Here is an 18,230-nt window from a genome sequence, read left to right on the forward strand (position 1 = left end):
TGGTCACTTTCCCCGCCTGGGTTGTGCTGTGAGGCTGAGGAAAGTGACCTGGATGCAGGGAACTCAGATGATGTCACTTCTTGCCCCTCCACTCCGACTCTGCAGTTCCTAGGGGTGTCCAGAGGAGCAGCGTCCCAGGGAGGACGGGCAGCAATACCAGCTACTCCATGCACAGAGGTCACTGTCCCCATGTGGGTGCAGGAGGGGGTGCAGGGGTTAGGGTGTAGGGGGTGCAGGAGAGGGGCAGTGGCTGGTGGCACAGGAGGGCAGTGCAGGAGTTAAGGGTAAAGGGGACACAGTGCAGAGGTTTGGGCACAGGAGGGAGCAGGAGTTGGGGTGAAGGAGGCGCAAGGGTTGGGAGTGAAGGAGCTGGAGGGAAAGGGGGAGGAGATCGTCCAGGGGCATTGGGGATGTGCCAAAGTACAAGTTTGCCCAGGGCACCATTTCCCCAAACGCTGATCCTTGATAACATTTCTTGCTGGGAGGGGGAGGGGAGAGAGATGAGGTGTTTTCTCTCTGTTTCTTTCCTCTCCATTTTCTGCTCCTTCCTTCAATTCCAGAAACCTCCCTTGTGTTTCATACTGTGCAGTGACGCGCTCCCCACCCCAGGCCTCTGGAGCCTTTGGAGCAGAAAGATCCCAGGAGCTGAGGAGGAATCCAGGGGTGAGTAGCTGGCAGGAAGGAGTCCTAGCAGCTCTTCTGGGAGCGCAGGGGAGGAATGACTCCCCCTTCTCTAGATTCTCCCCGTGGGGCTCTGGGGAGCAGAGACAGTTCTGTGATAAATTCCATCCAACATCCCCGTTGGATCCAAGCTGAGGGGCGTCTCAGCTCTGCATGATCCCCTTGGCAGCACCAAACAAGGGATGTTTTCCACTGCCCAGGAGACCCAGCCAGGGATTGATGTGCTGGAGATATGTTGGGAAAGGGACTGTCTGAATTCCCAAGGCAGGGAATGAACAATCTACAGCAACATCTGTCATAAACAGATAGTAGGAGTTAATAGAACAGAAGTACTTTATATCTCTTTTGACTGTAAAGGGTTAACAAGTTCAGTAAGCCTGGCTGTCACCTGACCAGAGGACCAATCAGGGGACAGGATACTTTCAAATCTGGAGGGAGGAAAGAGTTTGTGTGTGCTATTAGTTTTTGGTTGTTGTTCTCTCTGGGGGCTCAGAGGGACCGGACGTGCAACCAGGTTTCTCTCCAATCTCTCCGATACAGGCTCTTAATAGTTCAGAACAGTGAGTACTAGGTAGATAAAGCGAGTTAGACTTATGTTTGTTTTCTTTATTTGCAATTCTGCATTTGGCTGGAAGGAGTTTAAATGTGTATTTGGCTGGAAGGAGTTCAGATTTTTATTTTGCTGAAAGGATTTTAATTTGTACTTGTATACTTAGGCTGGGAGGGTATTCCCAGTGTCTATAGCTGAAAGACCCTGTAACATATTCCATCTTAAATCTACAAAGATAATTTTTACTGTTTTTCTCTCTTTAATTAAAAGTTTCTTGTGTAAGAACCTGATTTTTTTTTATTCTGGTGAGACCCCAGGGGACTGGGTCTGGATCCAGCAGGGAACTGGTAGGGAAAAAGGAGGGAAGGGGGAGAGAAAGGTTAATTTTCTCTCAGTGTTAGGATTACTTTCTCTCTCAGGGAGAGTCTGGGAGGGGGAGAGAGAAGAAGAGGGGAAGGTGAATTTTCCTCTCTGTTTTGAGATTAAAGGAGTTTGAATCACAGTGATCTTCCAGGGTAACCCAGGGAGGGGAAGCCTGTGAGAGGCAATGGTGAGGGAAAGGGTTTACTTTCCTTGTGGTAAGATCCAGAGGGACTGGGTCTTGGGGATTCCCGGGCAAGGTTTTGGGGGGACAAGAGTGTACCAGGCACTGGAATTCCTGGTTGGTGGCAGCGCTACAGGTTCTAAGCTGGTAATTGAGCTTAGAGGAATTTATGCTGGTACCCCATCTTTTGGACGCTAAGGTTCAGAGTGGGGGGTTTATACCATGATAACATCATTAACCACAAACACACTCTAACCATGCTCCAGCCAGTTGGGAAATGGGCAGGAATTCTTGCTGTTCAGCCATGGCCACATGTACACAGTGAGTGTGCTGGGGAAGCTGGTCTGAGCAAACAATTGGAAATGCCCCTTCAGTGAGAACAGAACCAGAGTGCAGAAAGGCCCCTGTGTTAAGTGGTGGTGGCTGAGGGCTTAGGGAGCTGGGGTGTGACACCATAGGGGTCTTTCTGTGGAGGTTTGATTTTTGCCAGCTAGGGAAGGCTGGTGTGTGGTGTCTTCATGGCTGTACTGTCAGTGATGCAGGTTTCTCTATCCCATTGTTCCATGGGCCTCCTACTAGATTGCCAGCTGCCTTTCAACTGCAGTGTGGAGACTGTTTGTGTGCGGGGAAAAACAATGTGTGTGTTGAGGTAGGTAAGACCGGATCATTATTATCCCTGCTTGAAAGAGGGAGAAGCTAAGGCTGAGAAAGGAGAATTAACTTGTCTTAGGTCACACAGCCAGCCAGTGGCAGAGTTGGGAGTAGGACCGAAGAGCCCTGATGTTCAAACTAACCATCAGATCTTGAATGAGCTGAATAAAGAGCTTTCACATGAGCTCCAGACCAATAACAGTGCACAGTAATTATTTAGCAAGTATTTGAAGAGAACTGCAATGTTAGAGAGAATCATGAACTGCTCAGAGACAATTAATGCAGAGAAGCAGCAAAATTCATCAAACATATAAGTGGTTATGACTTATTTCCTTGGTCTTAAAAAAGAAGAACAAGGACCTGTGTTTCCTCCCTGTCAATAACCCCCTGCTCAGCCAATCAGGGTAAAGACTGAGGAAAGGAGGCTGAGGGTTCTCACCAGAGAGCTCAAAGGATGGCCCAGGTCACTGGCGGGGATCACTGCCCGAGCACTATTTCAGCCCCACATTTTTGGGTGGACCTTCCACAGTGGGAGCTGCCAAACACTCCCCTGCAACACACACACCCCCCATCCCCCCGCCCACCCCTCTCCTTGTATTGGGAGGGAAACAGGAGAAAGGACAAAAGATGCAAGAGACAAAGAGAAAGGAGGGAGGAAGGGATGGAGGAAGAGGTGAAACCAAAAGGACAAACCCTAATGTCCCCAGTGAGTCTAAGGGATAAAATCTCAGGTGTGGAATATAATTCTGCCTCCTTAAGCTCGTGTTTTCCATGCCTAGAATTCAACTATCACAGATGGATCAGACTTAACAGGTTTCAAACCTCGAGGAGGCTCTTACCTTCTAAACAGGGACGGCTGTTTTCTAGTAAAATCACTAAAAGGGAAGGAGAAAATTTGAAAGAGGTTCCTCCTGGTGCTCACGTACGTGAATGCAAATACTCTCAATCCTCAAAGACAGGCCTTGAGAAGGAGACTTGCTGAAGCAAAGCCACAGGGGTCTCTGAGGTTTCCCTGGCTCCTCGCCTCTGTCGTGCCTGGCTGATGTCAGCATCTCTCTGTGAGGTCATCACCTCCCCACCACCTTTGACCAATAGTCTGAGGCCCTGCAAAAGGCCTTTGTGATGTCACTACCATACATCCCTCCCTTGCAGTGCTAATGTCCTTCCACTGGCCAGGTACTTTGGAGGTTTGAGCTATTCCCTGTGGATCACCCCACTCAAGGAGCTTTCGTTCTAGGAAGCAAGCCGGCTAGACAGGAAAACATCAGACACTGTTCCCAATGCTACAGTCAGTTTTTCAGAAATTAGTTGACTTTATGGCCAGAAGAGACCATTAGAGCATCTAATCTGACCCCCTGCATATCACAGGCCTCCTGTATGACACAAAAGCTACATTTTGGGCAAACACATTCCAGAAAGACATCTAGTCTTCATTAAATGACATCAGGAGATGGCGAATCCACCACTTTCCTTGGTAGCTTGTTCCTGTGGTGAATCATCCTCGTTGTTGACTATTTGTGCCTTAGTTGTAATATGAATTTGTCTCTTCTCACCTTCCAGCCACTGGGTCTTATTATGCCTTTCTCTGCTCGATTAAAGAGCCCCTTAATACCCAATATTTTCTCTCCATTAAGGCACTTCAAGACTTCAAAGAAGTCACCTTTCAATTTTCTTTTGATAAGCTAAACAGGTTGACCTCTTTCAATAGCTCTCTAGAAGGCATTTTTCTCCAGCCTTCAGAACATTTGGCGGCTCTTTGCTGCCCCAGCTCCAATTTCACAATATCTTTTTCAAATGAAGACACCAAAACTGGAGGCAGTATTCCAGTATCAGTCTCACTGATGCCGTGTCACCTCCTGTGACCTTATTGACATAATCTGTAACTATAGATCACTGTTGCAACCACTCATATGTTTTCAGCCAATATTGTAGAAAGGTTGTTGTGTAAGGGATGTATGGAGAGGTTCTGATTGGCTGATTATAATGATGCTATCTCTAGATGTGTATCATTTTTGTAGTTGATGTTATGAATATTGGCTCTATGCTGCCCGTATTTCAAACTTGTGCTATGCTTCCCAGGAACACTCCAGCCATAGAAGTTGGTGTCAGTTCTGACTAGCCTGCTTGATGGCTCATTAAGGACCATGAGTTATACAACTGACCCACTGAGAGAAGGCAGATACGCCTTGTGACTCAGCAAGGTATGCAGGGACCTGCCTATGGACAGAACTTTAAGGTTTTCTTTCTATGCCATGTGCTAAATAGAGTGTCCTTGGGACAAAGAAAGCAAAGACCACATGGCAAGAGACTATAAAATGCTGATGACTTGTCTCCATCTTGTCTTCAATCCTGCTTCATACCTCTGGAGGGACTTTGCTACAAACTGAAGCTCTCTACAAAGGACTGAATGACCCATCCCAGCTGTGGATGGACTCCAGAGACTGTATTTGAACCTGCAGTTTATTCCATGACTGCTACAAGCCTGAACCAAGAACTTTGGCATTACTGGATGTGAAGGGTTCAAAACCATGTGCATTTTATATAACAACCTAATCTATGGATTGTGCCAGCTCTTTTCCAGACCTAAAGTCCAGAGCATGGTCAAGGGACCAGAGGCCTAGCAAATCGTGATCAGCTAAGAGAAAGCTGGGGTAAACCAAAAGCCTTGCTTGCTAAGATAGGCCTGGTCAGCAAATTGCCAGGTGTTGGAGCTAAGAACTAAAGAATTGTGTCTTATTCAGAGTTGCAAATTGAACAAAGAATCCTTCTTCCTATTGTGTTAGTCTCCTCTGTAGGGAGACATTCTTCCCACAGATCCAACCTTGAGTTTATGAGAAGTTGGCACATGACAGTGTAAGATATGGCATCCTTCCACCTCCCTTCCCAGGGACCAATGCCTTGCCTTTAGACACACAGAAAACAATCTTTATTGCCATATACTTCCACTGTTTCTTTGCTTTAACCCCTACGAATGTACCTGTTGGACCATCAAAGGAGTTGCTCCAGTCCTATGGACCTCAAATCAGAATTCAACACAGATATTTTATACTAATAACATTTTATCAAATTATTAATTAAATGTTATTTGCTAACTTGAGACCATGGACGGAGACATTATGTAACCTGTTAAACACTGGCTAATGTGCTATCTTGTCTTGCTGCAAAACCTAGCCTGGGGTGTGGAACTGCCCACCCTGTCACTTTCCCCCGCCCATGGAAAACCTATATATTCTTTTGTAATCAATTGATTGACAGTGTCTCTGAGCCTAATAAGCAAGGTGACTGTCCACCAGCGTTGTGTGTAATAAACTCCTATTATTGACCTCTACACAGTGTAGATTTATCTCCTTCACAGATACCTGCTGAATAAAGAGGAGATTCAGCACCCAGTGGTGCCTGGCTGAATGTGCCTCCTCTCCCCACAGCTTGGTGATCTTTTGAGGAAATGGAGAAGATTACCTTTGCCTAGCTGTACATTGCTTGCAAAAGAAACAGGTCTTTTTGGTGACAAGTGTTGAAAGCCACTAGACAAATGTGGAGACAAGAAAAACATCTCCTAACTGAACTTGCATCTGGGGATGGTGAAGCCCCAACACAGAGTGCTAAATGCTATATGAGCACTGCTGGTGTCAGGAGAGTCTCTACCAAAGGCTTTTTCCACCAGCAGGGGCCTCTCTGTGCACAGAACTCCTGGTAGTGTGATGGCTGCAGGCAGTGGAGAACTCTATTTTGGCATCTCTTTGTCTCTTTGGGGTGAATATCTGCAGTGACTGTTGAAAGACCTCTGGACAGGGGTCTTTGGGAAGAGCTGGCTGAAGAGCCTTCCTAGTAACCAGGAAATTCTGGCTTGGCCTGACAGTTCTTCCTTGCTGAACCTAATGTCTCTGTTGGCTCCTTTTTCGTATCTCTTTTCATAAAAAGAAAAGAACTGTCAGCAGAATCCTTCTAAGTGGTGGTTCAAGACAGAGAGAGCCTTCCTTGCGGCTGAGTCTTGGTGCCATGGGGCACGTCTCACCACTGTAGTGCCTCTTGTTGGCCATCCTGGCAGTTAGCTCTGGTCCCCCGGTGCACCTTCATCCAGTAGCATCTGGCTGCCATCTGTTCTATCATTAGGACCCATGTCGCTCTCAGGACTTCAGTGTCCTCTTATGGACAGAGCCCTCTGGCTGCGCCCCACTCAGTTCTCTCCCCCCTTCCAGGGGGCAGCTGTCCTCTACCCAGACATTTGCCTCAGTGGCCAGCTGCAGTCCAGGGTGTAGCCACCTGTGTCAGTGGTGACTGAGGCAAAAGGGGTGCACCTCCAACCCCCACCATCTGTTTCCCTGGATCATTTCCCCACAGACCTAGCACCTTCCTCTGCCTTTGTATCAGGGCCTCGGTCTGGCAGTAATCAGCCAGGAGGTCACTCATGCTCCCCTTTTCCACCCAGCACTACTCTGATCATAGTACCCCCCCCCCTTCCTTCAGGGCAGCCAATCCTCCCTTCTCAAACTTCAAGGAGTGACTGACTCTTGCTGTGCTGAGCAGCCCTTTATATATGGGCTGCTCCAGCAAGCCTTCTTCTGATTGGCTCTCCCAATAAGCCCTTTCCTGACTGGCTGAGTTCTGCGCCGCCTCTGCAAGGCTGCCTTAATTTTTTTCCTGATTGTTTGGGGCAGTTACCCCACCACAGCTGGAAAGTGGCAAATGAGAAGTCTAGAGCTGAAGGAAAGGTTACCATGACTCAGAACTGAGCCAAGGTTGCTGTGACTGAAACACAGATCACTAACCAGTATATGATCACAGTGGCTGGTGGGAGAAGCACATGTTAGAAGCTCTCTGTCAACTCAGCTGTGGCTTTCTGTGCACGGAGAGCCAGACACCGCAAGGTCTGCAAGCCTTGAGGGAAATGGGGAAGGTCTATACTTTGGAATTTGCAGGTGTTGTCCTGGGCCATCAAATGGAACAGTTGTAAATGCTTTCTTGAGGCAGGCACCATGGCTTAGCTGGCTAAAGCACCTGTCTAGTAAACAGGAGATCCTGGGTTCAACTCCCAGTGGTGCCTTGTTGTATGGCTTTTGTCTCCTCTGCCCACATTTTCCTGTGTCTCTCTGAGAAACAGAAGAGACCTCCCTTGGTATCCAAGTAATTGCTTTTTAAGGAAAAGGCTTCTTTGGAGAGAAGCATTGGAAAGAATCAAATCACAAGCCTGGAGCTGATGAAAAGGCTGCTGTGACTGGCATTGGGATGGCGGTTGCTTCAACTGCAATTGCTGCAACACAAGAGCCTGCACCACACATCCTGGGATTCGCTGGCGATGTCCACACACAGAGGTCATGTCACCTTCCTTTTGATTGTCAGTGATGAGAAATGGAGCAGCTGGGAGAAAAGTCCCAGACAGCGGCACCGTAGCTAAGCTGGCCAAGGCACCTGCCAGGTAAAGTGGAGGTTAGGGATGCAGCACCCAGTGGTGCCTTGCCAAATGTGTCTGCTCTTCCCACCTTTTGGTCAATCTTTCGAGGGAGCAGAGAAGACTGCCTCTGCCTTGCAGTGCAAATGCTTCCAAAAGAAACCGGTCGTTTTTTCTGACAAGTGTCGGAAGGAGGCACCTAAGAAACTTGGAGACAAGAAAAAGGTCATCGTAACTCAACTTGCATCTTGAGGCTACAACGCAGAGCACTGAGCACTGTACGACCACAGCTGGTGACAGAAGGAGCTTTTCCAAAGGCATTTTCCACTAGCAGGGTCCTCTCTGTGTGCAGAATTCCTCATCGTTTGATGTCAGCAGGCCCTGGAGATCACCATTTGGCATCTCTCTCTCTGTCTCAGTGAACATCTGCTGTGGCTGTTGAAAGTCTGTGATGGGATCTAGGGGATGCAACCTGAGCCCTGTGTCCCACCGCCTGGATTCCCTCTCACACTGTGATGCTGTGACAGGCTGCGAATCTCTGGCCCATATTGCACTTACACACACATCCATAGGTAGGAGCACATCCAACTGAGTGACATGAATGCTTCTCCCAACCACTCCTAAAACTAATGCTAGAGAGCCTCCCACCAATTCCCCCCAGCTCTGCAGCCTGGCACCCCTGGATCATACCATCCTGCCTTAATCAGAAGCCTGATCGGTGTGAGTTTATTATGCAGAGTCCACCCCTCCCTCATTGTGAATAGTACATGAACCAGCCTTGTAATGGAGCTGAGATTTCCCAAGCAAATTCTCTCAAGCAAAATACACTAGTTTAAGTACAGCATAAAACAGATTTATTAACTACAGACAGATGGAGTTTTGAAGATTAGAAGTGGTAGGCGTAAAAGATCAAAGTTAGTTACCAAAGAAAAATTCACACTCTAAACTTTACCCCTTATTACACTAGGCAGTAGGTAGGTTTTGCACACAGGAAGGCTTAATGCTCGAGCTGCAGCACATGCTGGGCAGGCTTAAGGCTGGGCTCCCCATGGCAGGAAAGAAGAAGACTGGGCCCCTGGAGGGGCAGGCTGGGCCTTCCTGGATCCCATTTGCTCACAGCCAGCCCCCTACCCCCACTCCCAAGTCATCCATTGTGCCCCCAGGTCAGCCAGAATGAAGCAGCAGTTTTCACTGCACCAAGTCCACTTATGGCTTACAGGCAACTCCCAGACCCCCACAGCCCACCATCTCGGCCAGAAAGGAGCCCACTCAGCCTCACCATTGCTTCTTTTCCTTCCCTCCAGAACCCCACTTCTCCTGGCCTGTACGTAGCTATGCCAAGAGGCACGCAACAGGATCTATCTCCCAGAAGCCAACCGCACCTCCATGGGTTGGGCCCTCAGAAGGGCAGATGGGGGTTTCCTGGATCCCAGTTGTTCACAGCTAGCCCAGTCCCCACCTCTAAAGCCATCAATCATGCCCCCAGGTGGGCTATAAAGGGACAGTCATTCTCCACTGGACTCAGCTTTGCTTGTTTTCCTTTCACCCAGAACCATCCTTCTTCTCCTGGGATGCAAGTAGCCATCGCTGGGAAGCCAAGAGGCAGGCACAGGATTCTACCTCCCAGCAGCCAACTCCACCTCCCCAGACTATGCTACTAACCCCATTTAGCTGCACAGCTTCTGTCCTGCCTTCCTCAGCTCGACTTTCCCCTATTGCCCCATTCCTGGCTTACTTCCTCCTTTGGCAAGTCATGCAAAGGAGGCCAGCAGGAAGTGACAGCCTCTATAGGCCAACCTCCAAGGGCAGAGGAGGCCAAGCCACAAGCCTCCAAAAGGTGACATGCCGCACTGCTCTAGGTTCTCCAGACTGATGCCAAGGTGCTTTATCCACTGACGTCAGCACCCTCTGTCATGCGGGGGTTGGAGTTTATCCCAGGGACAGGCCAATAGCAGAAGAAGGAGCACCTTCCTGGACAGCAAGAGGAAAAGGAAGCCAGTATGTTTCTGCTAGATTTTGATCCAGGGACCTTTTATGTGTTAGGCAACTAAGATAACCACTACACTACAGAAACCCCATCCACTTGGCTGGTGCTCGCCCTTGGCACACAACGATGGGCAAACCCAGAGACAGTGGTGGCAGCCCTCCAATAGGTCAGCTGGCAGTGCAGAGGACTGGAGCCGGTGCTCATGAAGTCATCCTTACCTCGCCCTTGTGACTCCAGCTTAAGGAAGAGCTTCTTCTTCTTCCTCTTGCTGAGGGAGAGCAAGAGAAGAATGAAAGGTCAGGTGGGTCAACTCAGTGCAGAAGCCCATTCGTGTCTTTTCCTGCTGCATAGCCTGAAATGAGGGGCTTGTGGTAGTTAAAGGACCTACTGCACTTTCAGAAGCACTCCACCCTGCACGCAGGGGGATAGAAGAGCATTCAAGGCCTGGGATTGAACCAGGGACCTTTAGTTTAGCATTCACCCAACTGAACTACTTCAGCAGCTGCTAGGTTTCTTTTTATCCTACTGCTTTTCTGTCTGGGATATTTTTGTCAGCTGAGACACAGAAAAAGTAGGTCACTGGGAGTGGCCCATGAAGGCAAGATTCACTTTTGCCTTCCTTGCTCGGCTTTACTCACTTCCTCGCCCTATTCCTGCCCTAGTTCCTGGGTTTCCTGACGGCGACAGGGACCCAGTGGTATGAGGAGGAAGCTGGGCAGCTAGACTCTGGTGGCAAAAGTCCTGCCGCCACTTGCCACTCCACTCTCTTCTCCCAGCTTCACATATTGGCCAACAGGGACTTGGTGCCCAGCACTGCAATGGAAGGCAGGGGACAGAGCCACCTTTGCCTTGAAGATCCAGCTCATTAAACCATATCTTCAATCAGTGCTGGCCAATGAGAGACCGATATCGCTTGCTATTTTAGCATTTGAAAATCCCATTGGCCAATCTTTGGATCTCTCTGATGCTGTGCTTCAGTTCATGAGGGCAAAGGTGAGAAAAGTGACCTTTGAACTAAAGCACTGGGGTTAACATCCTAACGCTGTCTCCTCCTGTAACACTATTTAATACTGGCCCACCCTGTGCTGGTGACAGTTCCATTTCTAGATGTTAGTACAGTTCAGTTACTGTCAAAATTAAAAAGTTTCTATATGCTCAGAGGAAATGAATTTGTTTTATTTACTTATACATGGCATGAATAAATACAGGTTTGCAGATCCTAGCCTGCAAATTTATCATCTGATATGACAGAGAGAATCATGCATCCACATTGTGCATCAAAATCATGAACTGAGGCTATGGCTACACTTGAAACTTCAAAGCGCTCCCATGGCAGCGCTGCCGCAGCAGTGCTTTGACGTGTGAGTGTGGTGGCAGCACCAGCGCTGGGGGGAGAGCTCTCCCAGCGCTGCACGTACTCCACATCCTCTATGGGTGTAGCTTGCAGCGCTAGGAGCCACGCTCCCAGCGCTGCAGCGCTGTTTACACTGGTGCTTTACAGCGCTGTATCTTGCAGCGCTCAGGGGGGTGTTTTTTTCACGAGCAAGAAAGCGAGCGAGCGAGAAAGTTGCAGCGCTGTAAAGCACCAGTGTAGCCATGGCCTGAGCTACAAATGCAATAAAAAATAAGCTATTCCAAAGTTTAACGTTTTGGGGAGCGGGCACTGAAGACACTTCTTGCCTGGGATGCCACTTGGTCTAGGGGAGGCCCTGTCAGGGAAAGCAGGAGTTAGTGTCACATGCCTATTTTCAGGCTGTAATCTGTGGGCACCCTGCTCTGGGGGAGGGATCGCGGTAGCCCAGACTCGGCTGGAACAGGCCCCTGATTGAGGGGGTGGCTGCACGGTTTACAGCGCTCTGATGTCTCAGACAATGTATCTTTCCCAAAGCCTCAGATCTGCGTCCCCAGAAGGCTCCTGCATTGCCTCTGCTCCTTTCACAGTCTATAGCAAGGAGCAGCAGCAAGGGTCAGGGATGAGCCATAGGGCACTAGGTTGGGGGCAGAGGCTTCAGGAGCCCAGAGTGTTTGCCTATTTGGGGCATTTTGGCCGAGACCTCAGGGTCACATTGTGAGGCAGAATCCCAGGCATCTGTATGAAAGGAGCATAAGGACGTAAGAACGGCCGTACTGGGTCAGACTGGATCCATCTAGTCCAGTTTCCTGTCTTCCTATAGTGGCTAAAGCCAGGTGCTTCAGCGGGAATGAACAGAACAGGTGATCATCAAGTGATCCATCCCCTGTCACCTATTCCCAGTTCCTGGCAAACAGAGACTAGAGTCACCATCCCTATCCATCCTGGCTCAGAGCATATCCTCCATGAATTGATTTAGCTCTTTTTTTGAACCCTGTTATAGTCTTGGCCTTTACAACATCCTCTGGGAAGGAGTTCCGCAGGTTGACTGTGCGTTGTGGAAAAATATACTTCCATTTGTTTGTTTTAAATGTGCTACCTATTAATTTCATTTGGTGACCCCCTAGTTCTTGTGTTATAAGAAGGAATAAGTAATACTTTCTTATTTACTTTCTCCACACCAGTCATGATTTTCTAGCCCTCTATCATATCCCCCCTCAATCACCCTTTTTCCAAGCTGAAAAATCCCAGTCTTGTTTTCTCTCCCCATATGGCAGACACTCCACACCCCTTTTCTGAACCTTTTCCAATACCAATACATCTTTTTTTAAGACGGGGCGACCATATCTGCACGTGATATTCAAGATGTGGGTGTACCATGGATTTATGTAGTGGCAATAAGATTTTCTCTCTCATTATCTACCCCTTTCTTAATGATTCCTAATATTCTGTTCGCTTTTTTTGCCGGCTGCTGCACATTGAGTGGATGTTTGCAGAGAACTATCCACAGTGACTCCAAGATCTCCCACTTGAGTTGCAATAGCTATTTTACATCCCATCGTTTTCTATGTATCGTTGGGATTATGTTTGCCAATGTGCATCACTTTGTATTGATCAGCAATGAATTTCATCTGCCATTTTATTGCCCTTTCACCCAGTTTTGTGAAATCTCTTTTGAACTCCTCACAGGCTGCTTCGCACTTAACTATCCTCAGTAGTTTTGGATCATCTGCAAATTTTGTCAGCTCGCTGTTCAGCAGATCATTTATTAATATGTTGACTAGTCCTGGTCCCAGTACAGACACCACTAGATACCTGTTTCCATCCTGAAAACTGACCATTTAGTCCTACCCTTTGTTTCCTATCTTTTAACCAGTTATTGATCCACGTGAGAACCTTCCAGAGGTGAAAGTAAGCCAGTATGTTCCGGTATGGGGTACTGGCAAGAGCCAGTACGCTGTGCCAGCCCAACCTGGCTTCCCCAGGCTGGTGATTTAAAGGGCTCAGGGCTCCCTGCAGCTGTTGGAGCCCCAGGCCCCTTAAATCACCTCTCGAGCTCCCCGCCGGAGCCCAAGGGAGCAAGTCACTGCCTTGGATGCTGCTCTCTCCCGCTCTGCCAACACAGAGCAGGGGCGGCAGAAGCTTCCTTACAGTGGAGGGGGAACCGTTGTCCGAACTGTGGCACCCCCATGACACTCCTTCCTTAAGGACCCCCACTCACAGCACCTCTCCCCTCGAGGCCACACCCACAGAACGCCTCTTCCCCAAGACTGCACCCTTCCCCCCCATCATTTGTCCTAACAGCCAGTAAAGAGAGGTGGGGCCATGGCCCTCTAACCCCCCTGTTCCAGCACCCCTGACACAGAGCTAAGCAGGCAGCAGTGTGTACGTGTATGTGTGTGTGTGTGACAGAGAGTGCTGGGCTGTGCTGAGCTGAGCCAGTGAGAGAAGGGGGGCTGATGTCGGGGCTGTCCCCTGCCTCAGGACTGGTTGCTTCCAGCAGCTGTCTGAACTTAGAGACAGTGTGCCGACACACTCACTCTTCTGCAACACACACACTGTCTCTCCTCCCCATACACACATGCTCTCTACCTCACCACGCACATTGCAGTTGAAAAGCAGCTGGCAATCTAGTAGGATGCCCATGGAACAATGGGATAGAAAACTGTATCATGTGATGCTGTACCAGCCTGTGAGGCATTGCAAACCCTTCCCAAAGCACCCTGCAGCCAGTTGCACAGTGGGATAGCTACCACAATGCACTGCTCTCTGTGGCCATCCAAGAGATGCTAGCATGGATGTGCTCTGGTGACACAGGATGGACATGCAACAGCTGTTCAATTAAAACAGTTTAACTAAAGCCACATCACCCATTAGTGTAGGCCTAGCATGAGAGTGAGACAAGACCCAGCTCCATTGAAATTAAAGGACCACAACTTTCTCTGTAGTTAGCAGGACTTGAACCTGTGCAGGGAGACCACAATGGATTTCTAGCCCATCACCTGAACCACTTGGCCACAACTACTTGCTTGACACATGGCTCTCACTCTAGTTCTGTTCTTCCTGAGTGATGAATTCCAGTTGTTTCCTCAGACTAGCTTCCACAATGCACACACTGCTGTGCCATTATAGACTCATAGACTCTAGGACTGGAAGGGACCTCGAGAGGTCATCGAGTCCAGTCCCCTGCCCTCATGGCAGGACCAAATACTGTCTAGACCATCCCTAATAGACATTTATCTAACCTACTCTTAAATACCTCCAGAGATGGAGATTCCACAACTTCCCTAGGCAATCTATTCCAGTGTTTAACTACCCTGACAGTTAGGAACTTTTTCCTAATGTCCAACCTAAATCTCCCTTGCTGCAGTTTAAGCCCATTGCTTCTTGTTCTATCATTGGAGGCTAAGGTGAACAAGTTTTCTCCCTCCTCCAGATGACACCCTTTTAGATACCTGAAAACTGCTATCATGTCCCCTCTCAGTCTTCTCTTTTCCAAACTAAACAAACCCAATTCCTTCAGCCTTCCTTCATAGGTCATGTTCTCAAGACCTTTAATCATTCTTATTGCTCTTCTCTGGACCCTCTCCAATTTCTCCACATCTTTCTTGAAATGCGGTGCCCAGAACTGGACACAATACTCCAGTTGAGGCCTAACCAGCGCAGAGTAAAGCGGAAGAATGACTTCTCGTGTCTTGTTTACAACACACCTGTTAATGCATCCCAGAATCACAGTTTGCTTTTTTTGCAACAGTATCACACTGTTGACTCATATTAAGCTTGTGGTCCACTATGACCCCTAGATCTCTTTCTGCCATACTCCTTCCTAGACAGTCTCTTCCCATTCTGTATGTGTGAAACTGATTGTTCCTTCCTAAGTGGAGCACTTTGCATTTATCTTTATTGAACTTCATCCTGTTTACCTCAGACCATTTCTCCAATTTGTCCAGATCATTTTGAATTTTGACCCTGTCCTCCAAAGCAGTTGCAATCCCTCCCAGTTTGGTATCGTCCTGCAAACTTAATAAGCATACTTTCTATGCCAACATCTAAATCGTTGATGAAGATATTGAACAGAGCCGGTCCCAAAACAGACCCCTGCGGAACCCCACTTGTTATACCTTTCCAGCAGGATTGGGAGCCATTAACAACTACTCTCTGAGTACGGTTATCCAGCCAGTTATGCACCCACCTTATAGTAGCCCCATCTAAATTGTACTTTCCTAGTTTATCTATAAGAATATCATGCGAGACCGTATCAAATGCCTTACTAAAGTCTAGGTATATCACATCTACCGCTTCTCCTTTATCCACAAGGCTCGTTATCCTATCAAGGAATGCTATCAGATTAGTTTGACACGATTTGTTCTTTACAAATCCATGCTGGCTATTCCCTATCACCTTACCACCTTCCAAGTGTTTGCAGATGATTTCTTTAATTACCTGCTCCATTATCTTCCCTGGCACAGAAGTTAAACTAACTGGTCTGTAGTTTCCTGGGTTGTTTTTATTTCCCTTTTTATAGATGGGCACTATATTTGCCCCCTTCCAGTCTTCTGGAATCTCCCCCGTCTCCCATAATTTCCCAAAGATAATAGCTAGAGGCTCAGATACCTCCTCATTTAACTCCTTGGGTATTCTAGGATGCATTTCATCAGGCCCTGGTGACTTGCAGACATCTAACTTTTCTAAGTGATTTTTTACTTGCTCTTTTCCTTATTTTCTCTTCTAAACCTACCCTCTTCCCGTAAGCATTCACTATACTAGACATTCCTTCAGACTTCTCAGTGAAGACCGAAACAAAGAAGTCATTAAGCATCTCTGCCATTTCCAATGTCTACCGTTACTGTTTCCACCTCCTCACTGAGCAGTGGGCCTACCCTGTCCTTAGTCTTCCTCTTGCTTCTAATGTATTGATAAAAAGTCTTCTTGTTTCCCTTTATTCCCATAGCTAGTTTGAGCTCATTTTGTGCCTTTGCCTTTCTAATCTTGCCTCTGCATTCCTGTGTTATTTGCCTATATTCATCCTTCGTATCTGACCTAGTTTCCATTTTTTATATGACGACTTTTTAGTTTGTAGGTCATGCAAGATCTCGTGGTTAAGCCAAGGTGGTCTTTTGCCACATTTTCTATCTTTCCTAACCATCGGAATAACTTGCTTTTGGGCCCTTAATAGCGTCCCTTTGAAAAACTGCCAACTCTCCTCAGTTGTTTTTCCCCTCAGTCTTGATTCCCATGGGACCTTACCTATCAGCTCTCTGAGCTTACCAAAATCCGCCTTCCTGAAATCCATTGTCTCTATTTTGCTGTACTCCCTTCTACCCTTCCTTAGAATTGCAAATTCTATGATTTCATGATCACTTTCACCCAAGCTTGCTTCTACTTTCAAATTCTCAACAAGTTCCTCCCTATTGGTTAAAATCAAGTCTAGAACAGCTTCCCCCCTAGTAGCTTTTTCAACTTTCTGAAATAAAAAGTTGTCTGCAATGCAGTCCAGGAACTTATTGGATAGTCTGTGCCCCGCGGTGTTATTTTCCCAACATATATCTGGATAGTTGAAGTCCCCCATCACCACCAAATCTTGGGCTTTGGATGATTTTGTTAGTTGTTTGAAAAAAGCCTCATCCACCTCTTTCACCTGATTAGGTGGCCTGTAGAAGACTCGAGCCCGACATCACCTGTGTTTTGTACCCCTTTTAGCTAACCCAGAGACTCTCAACACTTCCATCTCCTATGTCCATCTCCACCTCAGTCCAAGTGTGTACATTTTTAATATATAAGGCAACACCTCCTCCCTTTTTCCCATCTATCCTCCCCTCTCACTACACTCTAGTTCTGTTCTCACTGAGTGATCAATTCCAGTTGTTTCCTCAGACCAGCTTCCACAACACACACACTGCTGTGCCATTGTGTAAGTGTGTCCATGGCTGAACAGCAAGAATTCCCGGTCCCTTCCCATGGCTGGAGCATGAGGAGAGTGTGTTTGTGGTTAATGATGGTGCTGTAGATTGTTGTCCATTTCCTGCCTTGATCATTCAGACAGTCCCTTTCCCATCATATCCCCAGTACATCAGTGATTGTAATAGCAGGGGGCAGGTTTTCTCTGGGGCACTGAGCTTTGCCAGGTGGTTGATGGCTCCTTTCTTTTCTCACCCTGGAGTAAACTCAGCTTTTTATTCCATCTTGATGATTCGTGGAATAACAACAGATGACCAAAGAAAGAGGTGGACAGGGTGGGTCTCAGGGGCGGGGCAGAGAGGTTCAAGAGGTGGGCAGGGCAGGGGAGGGTGCAGAGAGGCATGGGTGGTGAGCAGGGTGGTTCTCAGGGGAGAGGTCAGAGAAGTGAGAGGGATGGACAGGGCAGGTCTCAAGGGAGGGTCAGAGAGGTGTGAGCGCTGGGCAGGGCAGGTCACAGGGCAGGGGCAGAGAGGTGCAAGCAGTGGGCAGGGCTGGTCTTAGGGGAGGGGGCAGAGAGGTGCGGGCGATGGGCAGGGCGGGTCTCAGGGGAGGTCTCAGAAATGTGTGGGCGATGGGCCGGGTGAGTCTTAGGGGAGGGGGCAGAGAGATGTGGGCAGGGTGAGTCTCAGGGGATGGGGCAGAGAGATGTGGGCAAGGTGAGTCTCAGGGGAGGGGCAGAGAGGTGTGGGCAGGGTGGTCTCAGGGGAGGGCTCAGAGAGGTGTGGGTGATAGGTAGGGTGAGTCTCAGGGGAGGAGGCAGAGAGGTGTGGGCGATGGGCTCAGAGACGTGTGGGTGATGGGCAGGGTGAGTCTCAGGGGAGGAGGCAAAGAGGTGTGGGCAGGGTGGGTCTCAGAGAGGTGTGGGCAATGGGCAGGGTGAGTCTCAGGGGAGGGGGCAGAGAGATGTGGACAGGGTGAGTCTCAGGGGAGGGGGCAGAGGTATGGGCAGGGTGGTCTCAGGGGAGGGCTCAGAGAGATGTGGGCAATGGGTAGGGTGAGTCTCAGGGAGGAGGCAGAGAGGTGTGGGCGATGGGCTCAGAGAGGTGTGGGAGATGGGCAGGTGAGTCTCAGGGGAGGAGGCAGAGAGGTGGGGGCAGGGTGAGTCTCAGGGGAGGGGGC

At 48.6% G+C, this 18,230-nt stretch overlaps 1 long non-coding RNA gene and 1 other non-coding gene across 2 annotated transcripts; one reads left to right on the forward strand and one right to left on the reverse strand.

The window, feature by feature from the left end:
- Positions 1-588: 588 nt before the first annotated feature.
- LOC115652956 lies at positions 589-8,087 on the reverse strand. Its single transcript, XR_004000792.1, has 3 exons — positions 8,077-8,087; positions 6,852-6,857; positions 589-671 (listed from the first exon to the last, which is right to left on the reverse strand). It is a non-coding gene; the product is annotated as an uncharacterized LOC115652956 (long non-coding RNA).
- TRNAT-AGU lies at positions 7,397-7,470 on the forward strand. The gene has a single exon. It is a non-coding gene; the product is annotated as a tRNA-Thr (tRNA).
- Positions 8,088-18,230: the final 10,143 nt, after the last annotated feature.

Source organism: Gopherus evgoodei, chromosome 5 (assembly GCF_007399415.2).
Source record: "Gopherus evgoodei ecotype Sinaloan lineage chromosome 5, rGopEvg1_v1.p, whole genome shotgun sequence".
Lineage (NCBI taxonomy): Eukaryota > Metazoa > Chordata > Testudines > Testudinidae > Gopherus > Gopherus evgoodei.